Below are 13,171 nucleotides of genomic sequence, written 5' to 3'. Positions count from 1 at the left end.
GCAAATTGTGGGGCAGGGACTAGGAGATATGCGGACCCGGGTCTAGTAGATGATTAGGGCTATTTTAGCAGGTTGTTTGTATAGGTTCATTCTGGCAACAGTAAGAATCTTCTGTCCTCCTGGTCCAGGGAGGACACCCTTCTCATGGAATTTGGCTTTTGGGTGGAAAATGGGAGATTAGAAAGCCCTTCGTGTATGTGCAAATACCCTCAGTTCAAAATAACTAGTGTGCCCATTCCACATATTTTGGGGTGTAACCTCTTCACCCCTGAATCATCACCCCAGAACTATAAATCAGTAGGGAGCCTTGATCTGATCAGGGAAGTGCAATTTTCAGAAAGTGAGTCATTGCCAATCAGGGGTGACAGGTTCAGTTTCCCAGCTCTGCCTCCATAAAAAGCCTGTAAAAGCCCCAAAGAATGGGGTTTCAAGAGCTTTGAGACTGGTGAATATGTGAAGATTTGGGAAGAGTGGAGTCCGGAGAGGCCACAGACACTCTCATCCTTTCTGTACCCCGTGCCCTGTGCGTCTCCTCGATCTAGGGGTTCCTAAGTTACATTCTTTTAGACACTCTATTGGGAAAAAGTATAAGTATTGAGTATCACAAGATACCCTTAGGAAAACTGGAAAGAATTTCCAAGCCCGTGAAGTCACGTGGTTGCAATGTGAGTATGTGTTTTCTTTGCAGAGAACTTAACCCTGTAAGTGAAGCTATTAGGATGGAGATGGTGAGGATGGTGGGGAGGCCTGTGACAGGATGGCTTCCTGGTTTGCCGAGAGCAGTCTGAGAAACCAGAGCATTACGGAATTTTAGGAGTGGCCACGAGCAAAACTCTCCTGAGATCAGATCTCAGACTGATGGGGCATGCCAACCAGGTTTCCCTGAGCAGTGCTGGGTCCTGAGTCCAAATGGCAGGAAGACTGAAGGCTGACTTCATGCCAGCAGGGAGCTTGGCAGGTTCCTCTGGGGACCAGACCAGTGGGAACAGGGTGAAGATGTCGGGTGGAGATCTGGGTTAGAGATAGAAGTGCATTGCGAGACACTAAGTCAGTCTTTAGGTAGCTGTACCTGCTTATCCGGAGCAGCCTATTCTGGCACTCCCCCCAGTCCCCCATTTTCTGAAAGCCCCTGGCACTTTCTGTATGTATTGCTGTTTTGAGCACTTAATCATAGATTAGGTTTTATCTGTCACATAAATGTTTTAGTGTCTTTCTTCTACCATCACATAAAATCATCTGGCGTGCCAGGAGAGTTATTTAATTTTTTTTTTAACCTAATCGTCTATTCTATTCTCTGTGAAGTAAGCAGAGCAGGTATTTTGACTCTAACTTTCAGATAAAAATATGCATATTGGATGGAAGCAGGTGGTGATAAACAGGGCAGGGCCCCTAGCAGGCCCTGCCCATCGGAACTCAACACTGAATCCAGATGAATGTGCAGTAAACACTTACAATGGAATAAATGGGTCAGTAAGATAAGGCTCTTTCTTAAGGCAGATTTTATGAATGAAGATGCTGGCTTTTTGTTAACCTTATTGTTCTGTAATATTTCATTTGTGATGTGAGAACCAAAATTTCTAAAATCATGCATATTTTCTCAAAGATATCTACCACTTCTTTCCCAATTTTTAGCTTTCTTTAAAGTTCAGAAGATGGTAGTTAAATATATATACACATATAACATAGAGAATAAAAATAAGAACTTCATCCGGTCCTATGAAATTAGAACTGGAAACATTTTGTTGAGTTGATATTGTTGCCAGAGAATTATAGCTCCCGGTGGAATTTTAAAAATCACTTCTCCAGCACAATTAATTCTAAATGTCTCGGTCGATGTGCTTGTCCCTCTTCCTGGGGGAGACATTTGTTTAAGGTAAAGGCTCCCACTCCTCATGATTTCTTGGGAAGAGGATATGAACGTCCCTTTTGAATGTGATTGTTGTGCTTCCAGCACTTACTCTCCAGACCCGTCCCACAGGCATTTCTTCCCTAGTAGATATTTGTCATTTTTACTTCTTTACCTCTCTTTGCCCATCACTGTCAATGTTCCTTTCTTGACTCTCAACTCTTATCTCATGCAGCTTTGAGCCCAAAGAGTCACATGCTGATGTGTGTTGTGGTCCTGCACCAAGGGCTCAGTGTAGAAGCAGAAGCCATGGCCCCATCCTCTGGGGGCTTTGGTTCACGGAGGGAAGCACAGCTTAGGGGGCTTCCACACTGACCAGTCTGCTCAGAGGAGGGCCTTTCATTTGGGGAGGGGTGATGGATCGGGGGAGCAAACCTCAGGGCAGGGGTGGGACAGGGGACCTGAGATGGAGCTGACAGGATGGAATCAGTGTGGTCCAGCCTCACGCCCTGACTTAGACAATCCCACAAAACTACTGTCATCACAACAGCATGGCACTAGAATGGAACAGACACATAGATCAATGGAATAGGAAAGAAAGCCCAGAAATAAACCCATTCACTGGTTGTCCATTAATTAATCTATGACAAGGAGGCAAGAATATACAATGGAGAAAAGACAGAGAAGCAGCACTGGGAAAACTCTACAACTACATGTTAAAGAATGAAATTAGATTGTTCTCTAAAACCATACACAACTATAAACTCAAAATGGATTAAAGACAAATGTAAGTCTGGAAACCATGAAACTCCTAGAAGAAAACGTAGGTGGAACACTGTGACAGAAATTGATTCTGTCTCCTCAGGCAAAGGAAAGAAAAGCAAAAATACACAAATGGGACCTAATTAAACTTAAAAATACTTGCTCAGCAAAGAAAACCATTGATAAAATTAAAAGACAAGCTATTGAATGGTGTTACATTTATTGGGTAGATCAGTATAAACTCAGTCTACAGTGCTCTTCACATTCTTTTCAACAATTTATTTTTCCAAAGCTTTCATTAAAAAGTCCTTCTTCCTTTATTGAAAGCCCTGCATTCATTCCCAAGTGAAATTCATAAAAAATACTAGATTATATTGTTAGAACCCATGCATGACTGTCATTTTGATAGAAGTAGTAACTAAAATAACAACTAAAGAAGAATCATTTTTGCATTGGCTATTTCAAAAGCAAACCATAATTATTGCTATGGATGAGAGCTGTAAGCTGTGCACTGGGGATTCTGTGAACTTGATGAAAATGGCCCTTGTCCACATGGTGCCCTTAGATCAGTGAGACACGGGCTTTCTACAGAGATCGCACAGTGATGCGAGGAAAGGATGCTGTGGCCACAGTCATTGCCATCAGCTACTCCTGCTGTCAGATGCCACCATGAACTTGTTGCTGCTTTAATACCACGGTGGATATTTTTAGGGATGAAAGTGGGCTTCCCCGGTGGCTCAGATGGTGAAGAACTTGCCTGGAATGCAGGAGACTTGGGTTCGATCCCTGGATCAGGAAGATCCCCTGGAGAATTCCCTCTCCAGTAGTCTTGTCTGGAGAATTCCATGGACAGAGGAACCTGGCAGGCTACAGTCCAAAGGGTCACAAAGCGTCAGACACGACTGAGCAATTAACACACACACACAGGGATAAAAATAAACAGACATCTATTATGGAATCATGTTTTCTTACAGGTGGCAAAATGGAGAAATACCTTGAGGACCAATGAAGTTCATTTTATCCTGCAAAGTTGTGAATGAAAACTGAAGTACATGTCCACAGACACACAGAGACACACAACTCATCACTCAATCTTGATAGAAAGAAGGAAACTAAACTCCTCTAACTCAGCAGATGGGATGTAAACTGAGGCGATTAGAAGAATAAACAAGGCATCACAAATTCAAGACCAGCATCAACTCCTCCATACAGTCATGCCCACGATTCTCTGTGATAATGATTCCTCTCGTTGATTCAGGGAATGGAAGTGATGGATAAAAACCGTAACAAAGCAGAAAAGAGTTCTGCTTGGGGGCTCGGCAAATTACAGCTTCTGAGGGTGATATCCAGAGCAGAATCTGTCCCAGATCTTCAGGAAGAGGCTTTGAATAATGGATGCAATGCTCCTTTGAAAGTTAAAAATAAGTGTGATGCAGGTGGGCGAAGGTGGGACTTAACATACCTTCTCCAGTAGGACTGAAAGGTCGGAAGGAATCCCTCACTTCACAGGAGTGGCGATTGATTGTGTAAAATACAGATCTTGACTAATGTGAGTGCTGATTGAAGGGAATTATTTAAATCTCAGTAACAGGTCTTGAGAGTCCCTTGGACTGCAAGGAGATCCAACCAGTCCATCCTAAAGGAGATCAGTCCTGGGTGTTCACTGGAAGGACTGATATTGAAGCTGAAACTCCAATACTTTGGCCACCTCATGCTAAGAGTTGACTCATTGGAAAAGACCCTGATGCTTAGAGGGATTGGGGGCAGGAGGAGAACGGGATGGCAGAGGATGAGATGGCTGGATGGCATCACTGAGTCTATGGACATGAGTTTCAGTAAACTCTGGGAGCTGGTGGTGGACAGGGAGGCCTGGCGTGCTGTGATTCATGGGGTCGCAAAGAGTTGGACACCATTGAGTGACTGAACTGAACTGAATTGAATAGGTGGGAGTCACCACAGATCCTGCCCCAACTCAAAGATCCCAGAATCTTCAGTATGACTTTTGTGATCTGGAACTTACCCCCAGGGGCTCAGAAAGTACTAGCTCTGAAATGCAAGCAAGCCAGCAAACCCCAGACTCCAACAGATCAATAAACCAATTAATCACGAGGAGTCGGAAGTGAGGTGAGGTCAGGATATTCTGGACAGCAGCCCACCCTGGTGTTCTGCCCTGTTCTCAGGGGAGGGGAGCTCTGACTGCATCCTGATGCCTCGCAGGGCTGCATCTTCACTTATCCTAAAACAGCACCACAACTGTCATCTTGATAAAAGCAGGAGCCAAAATAACAAATGAAAGGGAGATAAGTTACAAAAAAAAAAAAGTTGCCCTTCTGCAAGAAGGAGGGAGAATGCAAAGCTGGACAGTACCATGGTGGCCCCGAGGGCACGGGGGACCCAGGTGGTCAGTGTTGCGACCGGGGCATCCCAGGGAAACTTCATGATGGCACAACTTCCTCTGCCAGGCCTGGTGAGGCAGTCGGGAGCCTCGTGCAACCCTTCACCTGTGGTCGATGCACTGAATGCTGACTTCCATTTAATTTCTAATTTTCTGAATGTCAGTAGCCACATAGAGCTGGCGGCTGCTACCCTGGACAGCTCTGACACAGAAAAGTCTATTGCTAATCTTTTACACACGATGTTCCAATCATCATTCATCATTGGTCACTGCTGGTGCCACACAGACCTGATGTCAGACACGTCTCTGCTCTGCCCAGTGAGTAAACCTTCTGAGCACGAGGGGGCCAAACGTTCCTGAAGCGTCTCTTGCCTCAGCCATCAGGGTCAGTGTCTAGGACCTCGGGCTGCTGGTGATACATGTGTGTGTGGCTTGCTCTGGTTTACCTCTGGGCAGACTGGCAGGCAACAGAAAGAATGTTTGCAGAGCTCTCTTGACCAAAATTTAAGAAGAATGTGGAGTGAGCTGAAAAATGTGCACACAGGTATTAAGAGATTGTGAACTGTTTGCACATGTTAGAATGAGCCACAGCAATGGGTATCACACCTCGAGCATTTCCTTACAGTCACTTTTATATTTTCTATTCATATGGTGCCAGTTATTTTTTCTCTTTGCTTTCTTTGTTCTTTTCTTTCTTTCCTCCCTCCCTCCCTCTTTTCCTCCATCCCTCTTTCTGTGTTGGCAGGAGGGGTGTGGGTGTGTCCTCTGGCATGGCACTCAGGTGTCACAATGGTTACCTGCTGAGGGTGCTGGAGTCATTACTGAATGTCTGTGGCTGACTAGAGCATCTATTTTTGTTTTGGGGAAGCAGTAATGGGAACTGGCTCCCAGCATAGCCTCTCCGGAGCAGTGGCAGAGCACCTGCTCTCTGCACTCTGCTCAGCTCTTGGAAACCACGCTCTGCAGTGAGAGATAGGGCATCTGATGGAGCAACAGAAACTCGCTCCGTGGGGCCAACACTTGTGGGGTTTCCCCTCGGTTTCCCCGGCAGCTTCTGTTCATCCTGTCTTGAGTTGGCAGAGGCAGAAACTGCTTGGCAAAGGGCACGTTTTATGGCACATGTGAGGCTGGAAATGAGGCCTGACTCCGGCCCTTTCTGTCCATGGTGGGACATCTCCAGGTCCACACCACTGGCCTGTTCCCAGTTCAGGTCATAGCAGGAGAGGCTGTTTGAGCAGCTGCTCTCTGGAGCCCCTGCTTCATCTTCAGCTCACCTTGCAGCTGTTTTCAGCCACCAGAGCCAAATTTATAGCCATGTGTGGATTTAGCAAATGTGGAAACAAAACGTTTCTTACAAGTGGGGAAGTGAGCCAGAGAAGTGATGGGGAAAATGGTTAAATGAGGCAATGGGTTGGGTCCAGGAGACCCAAGGGAGAACTAGGGGTGGTTCTGAGTCAGCTCAGGAGGAAGACGCGGAGAGACCACAACAGAGCGCACGGCTGGCTCCGTGATTTCATTTTCAGTGGTTTTCAAGAGAGGAAACTTCTATAGAGCAGACAATTGTTGAAAACAGTGTCAAAATTGGCAGAAATGGGATTTATCTCATTCAGAAATAATTGACTCATCTAAAAATAACAAAAAAAGAAGAGAAAAAGTTCATTCTGATTTTTTAGAAATTTTGACAAATGTGGGTCTGTGCTGATCACTTAAAGATTTGTGTGGTATAGAAAGTAATGCTATCCATTAAATTTGATAATTTCTTTAATGTGATGAAATATGATAACATACAAATAATCAATTAACCACTGTGCTCCAGCAGATCTGTGTATGTTTAACTTTAACATGTAAGTGAATATAGGCTTTGTGATTTTGTGTGGCCCAGTTCAATTCAGTTCAGTTCAGTTGCTCAGCTGTGTCTGACTCTGTGCGACCCCATGAACTGCAGCACGCCAGGCTTCCCTGTCCATCACCAACTACTGGTGATGGAGCCTACTCAAACTCATGTCCATTGAGTCTGTGCTGCCATCCAGCCATCTCATCCTCTGTCATCCCCTTCTCCTCCCGCCTTCAATCTTTCCCAGCATCAGGGTCTTTTCCAACGAGTCAACTCTTAGCATGAGGTAGCCAAAGTATTGGAGTTTCAGCTTCAGCATCATTCCTTCCAATAGAATATTCAGGACTGATTTCCTTTAGGATGGACTGGTTGGCTCTCCTTGCAGTCCAAGGGACTGTCAAGAATCTTCTCCAACACCACAGTTCAAAAGCATCAATTCTCTGGTGCTCAGATTTCTTTATAGTCCAACTCTCACATCCATACACGACTACTAGACAAATCATAGCCTTGACTAGATGGACTTTTGTTGGCAAAGTAATGTCTCTGCTTTTTAATATGTTGTCTATTTTGGTCATAGCTTTTCTTCCAAGGAGCAAGCGTCTTTTAATTTCATGGCTGCAGTCACAATCTTCAGTGATTTTGGAGCCCTGAGAAATAAAGTCTCTCATTGTTTCCATTGTTTCCCCATCTATATGCCATGGAGGGATGGAACCAGATGCCATGATCTTAGTTTTCTGAATGTTGAGTTTTAAGCCAACTTTTTCACTCTCCACTTTCACTTTCATCAAGAGGCTCTTTAGTTTTTCTTCACTTTCTGCCATAAGTGTGGTGTCACCTACATATCTAAGGTTATTGCTATTTCTCCCAGCAATCTTGATTCCAGCTTGTGCTTCATCCAGTCCAGCATTTCTCATGATGTACTCTGCATAGAAGTTAAATAAGCAGGGTGACAATATACAGCCTTGATGTACTCCTTCCCTGATTTAGAACCAGTCTGTTGTTCCATGTCCAGTTCTAACTATTGCATCTTGATCTATATACAGATTTCTCAGGAGAAAGGTCAGGTGGTCTGGTGTACCCATCTCTTGAAGAATTTTCCAGAGTTTGTTGTGATCCACACAGTCAAAGGCTTTGGCATAGTCAATAAAGCAGAAGTAGATGTTTTTTTGTAACTCTCTTACTTTTTCAATAATGCAACAGATGTTGGCAATTTGATCTCTGGTTCCTCTGCCTTTTCTAAATTCAACTTGAACACCTGGAAATTCATGATTCAGGAACTGTTGAAGCCTGGCTTGGAGAATTTTGAGCATTACTTTGCTAGTATGTGAGATGAGTGCCATTGTGTGGTAGTTTGAACGTTCTTTGGCATTGCCTTTCTTTGGGCTTAGCTCAAAGTGAGCACACAGATATCAGTTACATGATTAAGTGTTCTAATTTATTATAGTTACCACTTCCAAATAAACTGCTCATCTCAATTTCTAGTTCTCATAGGTATATGTCTCTTTCTTTGGAGTTTGTTTCTTCAGTTTCTCTAATGTTTCAACACTTCCAAGGGCTGTTGTTATTGTTTAGTCACTCGGTTGTGTCCGACTCTTTGTGACCCCATGGACTGCAGCACACCAGGCTTCCCTGTCCTTCACCAATTCCCAGAGTTAGCTCAACTCATGTCCATTGAGTCAGTGATGTTTCTAACCACCTCATCCTTTGTCACTTCCTTCTTCTCCTGCCCTCAGTCTTTCCCAGCATCAGGGTTAGAGACCAAAGTAAGATTCAATGAAGACCAGTGTGTTCACGATTTCTACTATCACTGACATCTTCCCCACAATAATTATGTGAGTACAGAGGTCAGGCATGATGATGCCTATTGGCCGGGGAAGGCAGAAAATGGTTTGGTGAGGCTCTAAAGTTGTGTAACTTATTTGTGGCAAAAGCACAGACCTGCATAACCCACGTCTTCAGGTCAATAACCCAGGGCTGATGCATATCAATAGTGGGGGTGGTCAGTGCCAGCAGACCTCTGCAGCTCAGACAGGAAGGTCAGTGCCTCATCTCATCCAATGCCCATGGCCCCAGAGGAGAACTCAGCAGGGTCCATATCCTGAAGACTCCCATTTCTCCAGGAGCAAAGAATCCTCCTGCCTGTTCCAAGTCTTTATTCTTAAAAATCACAATTCCACATTTAATGTTGCCTGAAGGCATGGGTGGAATGATGGTGATAAGATTTTAGCACTTCAGACTCATCTCCTATTTTCTAAAACCCATGAAACGGCTCTGTCATTTGGAGGGCTGGCGTGTTACTGAAGCTGCACTTTCTATCAACCTGGGGCCGACGAGTGCATTTCATCTCATCGGCCTATGGCAGGAATCATGACTCATGTCAGTTCTGATCATTGAGCATTTTGGTCTTAGATGAAAGGGTGCAATGAATTTCCCATCAGTGTTGTAAGAAGAGTGAAATGTACATTTTCCTGGCATATGTGACTTTCACAATCTTAATTTTTTTCTGAAAAAAATGTTTTCTCTTTTAGTAGGGCAGAATCTGATCCCGGTGCCATTGTCACTGTGTTCGTACAGAGTGAGTATCGAATCAGCTCAGTGTTGATATGTGGGTTTTTATACTCAGAACTGTCAGATAGGCATTGTAACTACTGCACACAAACACACACACTCACACACACAGGTGCAGGGCCTTTTTAACTGAAGCAGAATGTGGTCTCTAGTGAGGAGGCAAGGGGTGTGTGTGTGTGTGTGTGTGTGTGTGTGTGTGTGTGTGTATGTGTGCATGTGAGTGTCTGTGTGTCAAGCTAGAGACTAGGAGTGAAATGAAGACAGACGAATAGTTGGGCATCTGTGCACATTTTCCAAATTCTAAGTAAATGAAGCTATGGAGAAAGGTATCGCAATGCAGGCTTTGAAGAAATCACGGACTTTATGGCAAATGAAAGGGTCCTCAGTGCACAATGTTCTGCGTCTTAGCTGAAGGCAATGGGTCAGACCAAAGGATGATTCAGGTGACTGGGGACACAGTGAATCCACACTTGGACCCGAAGGAAGCAGGGTCTGATGGGCAGCATTCCAGGCCTTGGAGTGACCACAGTCCCCTGCCCTGGCTCCTCACATGTCACCTGAGGACAGGACCCAGAGGGCCCGCTCTGTTGGGCTAAGGGCCAGATTCATCCACAGAAATTATTTTCTTGGGGTGGGGTAAATAATTCTGAATCAATGGCTAAACATGGAGAAATCCCACTTGGGACTGGAAGGGGTGGCAGAGGGACCTTTGGGAGCATTGGACTTTGGAGCTATTTACCTGAGTCTGAGACTGCTGAGTGATGGTGGCCAGATGCCATGCGATGGCCATGTCAACGTCCCACGTGGGTTAGCATCGCCTGGCAGCTGCCCATTCATGTTTGCTCCCATGGAACTATTTTCCTGATGTCTGTCTATCCAAGCTTGGAAAATGAAATCTAGATTAAAAGATGTTTGAGATTTCTCATACTGACTTACCTTGTTGGGCCTTGGAAGGCGATGGGGTTTGGGATAAGCATAGCAGTCTTCTGGGAAAAGCCAGGTCAACTCCAGTTTCCCCAAATTCCCCTCAGCTGCCTTGTGACCTTCACCTCGGGCTCCCTGGGCTCTGAGCACAGGGGTATCCTTCTCTGTGCAGCTCCCCAGGCCCATCCAGGACATCCACCTATAGGGCACGGTTACCAGCAACCCCATCTGACAGGAGCATGGCCTGCCTCCCACCTCAGGTCATGGACTGCTTAACTGTATGGACGTGTTCTGTTAGCTACACCTTACCTATTTTCAGAATAAACTTGGTCTTTCGTTTCGTCTCACTTTTGGTCGATGTTACTTCTTAGAGATTTGGAGCTCAATGATGTTATTGATAAATAACCCAAGATGTTGTGCTTGGTTATTTTTTGTTCATTTATTTTTAGACACTAGAATATTAGTCTTGTTTGGCAGTCCTGAAAATCACAGCCTTTGAATGGTTATTGGTTGGAATGAGACTTCGACTTTGGGGGAACTTAGTGGTGGAAAAGTCCAAAGTCAGCTCTGCTGAGATTTTTTGTGATGAGACTGGACCTTGACTGTTTCTGCACCGCTTAGGTGGACATCAGCAGGGCAGAAGTCATTCATGAGACCATTGGATTCATTGAGCTTTACCTCAGGGGGAGCATGTTCCCAGGCAGTGACCAAGCCAGAGGGGAGATGAAGAAATGGCTAGCAATGTCCACGGGGGCTGAGGAGGAGGGTGCTTGCTGTGGTCCACCTCCCTGGGGTTGCTCCCTGCGGGCACCCCTGACCTGACAGCCCCCACACCAGGGCTTACTCAACATTTACCCCACCGGCTTGGCCAACTGCAGGGATGGGAACCACGTGGCTTTGTGATATTTAAAAATCAGTCACAAGTCTCTTGATTGAGGTGATGTTTTCTATCTTCATATCCAGACACAAGTGAAGTGGTCCACTAATAAGCAGTCACAAGGCAGTCATGTTTATTTGGCAAAGCTCCAAAAATAGTTGGAAGGAAATCTGAAGATAAATGGTAGAACTATATTCTTTTTTTTTTTTTTTCTATTTGGAGCTCTTCATTTTATGGAAATATGGATCAAACAGTGATTTCAGAATTGGGAAGATCTGGCTGACATGCCAACTGTGGTATGGTGTGGTCTGTACAGAATGAGACGGCAAAGTGGTTTTTAAATCTGCTTTCTTTGTTATGCTCCAAATGCTGGTTCAGTGATAGAAATCAAAGAATGTTTTCATTTATTTTTAAGATACAAAGCATTTTTTACATTTTATGTATATTTCTTGAAAAAAAAAGTATATATATCAGTAATTTTCAATCAGGGGATTTTGTCCGCCCTAACCTGGGAGATATTGGTAATGACTAGGAATGTTTTCTGTTGTTGGAACTGGGGGTGGGGAGGGCTATGGGCATCTAGTGGGCAGAGCCTAGGGAGGCTGCTAAGGGTACCACAGTGTCAGGATGGTCCCTTCAGCAGCTAATAACCTGGCCCCAAGTGATGTCAGAAGTGCTGAGGTGGAAAACCCCTGAGATGTGTGTATGTGTATAAAATTACATGTTTGTATATGTATATGTACATAGATAGATATGTATCTATGAATATATGTAAATATATACATATACCTATGAGAGGGGTTGGGGAGAGGCTGGGTATTACCTTTCAGTTGTCTGTGGATCCACAGCAAGGACTCAAATTTTATTTCTTGCATAACCAACACACCTCGATGTTCAAAAAAGCAGGACTTAAGACTAGAAGAAATACAAGACTTCTGTTTTTGGCTGAATAGCCATTGGATGAATCACAGTTTATGCACCCATTCACCTTTTGAAGGATGTCTTGGTTGATGTCATGTTTTGACAATAATGAATAAGCTAGCATTTTTTAATGACTATCCTGGTTGCTCAGATGGTGAAGAACCCACCTGCCAATGCAGGAGACATAGTTGAATCCCGGGGTTGAGAAGATCCACTGGAGAAGGAACTGGCAACCCACTCTAGCATTCTTGCCTGGAGAATCCCATGGACAGAGGAGCCTGGCGGGCTACAGTCCATGGGGTTGCAAAGAGGCGGACATTACTGTGTGACTGAGCACACAACCATGACGAATTTTACCTTCCCCAAAGGTTCTCAGAGGGAAAGATATTTCTTTCTTTCCCAGAATTAATTTTTCAGATAGAATCCTTTTTCACCTTGATATTCCAAAATGATCACAGGTAAATCAAAGCATAAAAGTACTCAAGATGTCAAGTGAATATATATATATACTATCCCCAACCAACAAAATAAAACCCCTAAAATAGTCAAGTGGGCAAAACAGGCTCAATTTCCTACATGTTCTGTTCTAAAAGGAAAGCTTCAGGGCACCCATTCCATTATGAATTTTAGTTGACTTGACTCTAATGGACATTCTTCTGAATGAGGACACTGGCCAATGATGAGTCAGTGTTTCATGCAATTAATTGAACGCTATGGAGCAGAAAAACAATGTCTGGCAATCACTGTGCTGATCCAAACTCAGAACCATGCCAGAGAGCCAGTCCTAAGAGCGGAAGTCAGCAGCCCCTCACATTACTGCACCCTAATCACAACTTAATTAGATCAGGGATAATCACCTTGATTTCTATTATTATTGCTCAGGCCACCTTGGAATCTTGGACTCATAATGTGACCAGGGAATCTAGAGCTGGTCACTTTTCCTCAATTCTGAGGAGCAAGAGAAACCAGGCTTCATCCAAGAGTCCAAGACAAAGATCACACAGATAGCTGTTTGCACAATGGAAATTAATTGCATCATTCAGT

The 13,171-nt window shown here is 44.3% G+C and overlaps 1 long non-coding RNA gene across 5 annotated transcripts in view; it reads left to right on the top strand.

The window, feature by feature from the left end:
- LOC122681726 overlaps positions 1-13,171 on the top strand; it is a 92,222-nt gene that overhangs the window by 55,753 nt on the left and 23,298 nt on the right. For 2 of the 5 annotated variants that reach the window (XR_006337088.1, XR_006337089.1), the window contains exon 3: positions 9,366-9,412. The exons of the other annotated variants lie outside the window; for them this stretch is intronic. This is a non-coding gene — a long non-coding RNA (uncharacterized LOC122681726). The remainder of the gene's footprint in view (positions 1-9,365; positions 9,413-13,171) is intronic. 5 annotated transcript variants of the gene reach the window in all.

Source organism: Cervus elaphus, chromosome 23 (assembly GCF_910594005.1).
Source record: "Cervus elaphus chromosome 23, mCerEla1.1, whole genome shotgun sequence".
NCBI lineage: Eukaryota > Metazoa > Chordata > Mammalia > Artiodactyla > Cervidae > Cervus > Cervus elaphus.
The sequence above is the reverse complement of the archived record's forward strand: the minus strand, read 5'-3'. Positions and strand labels throughout refer to the sequence as shown.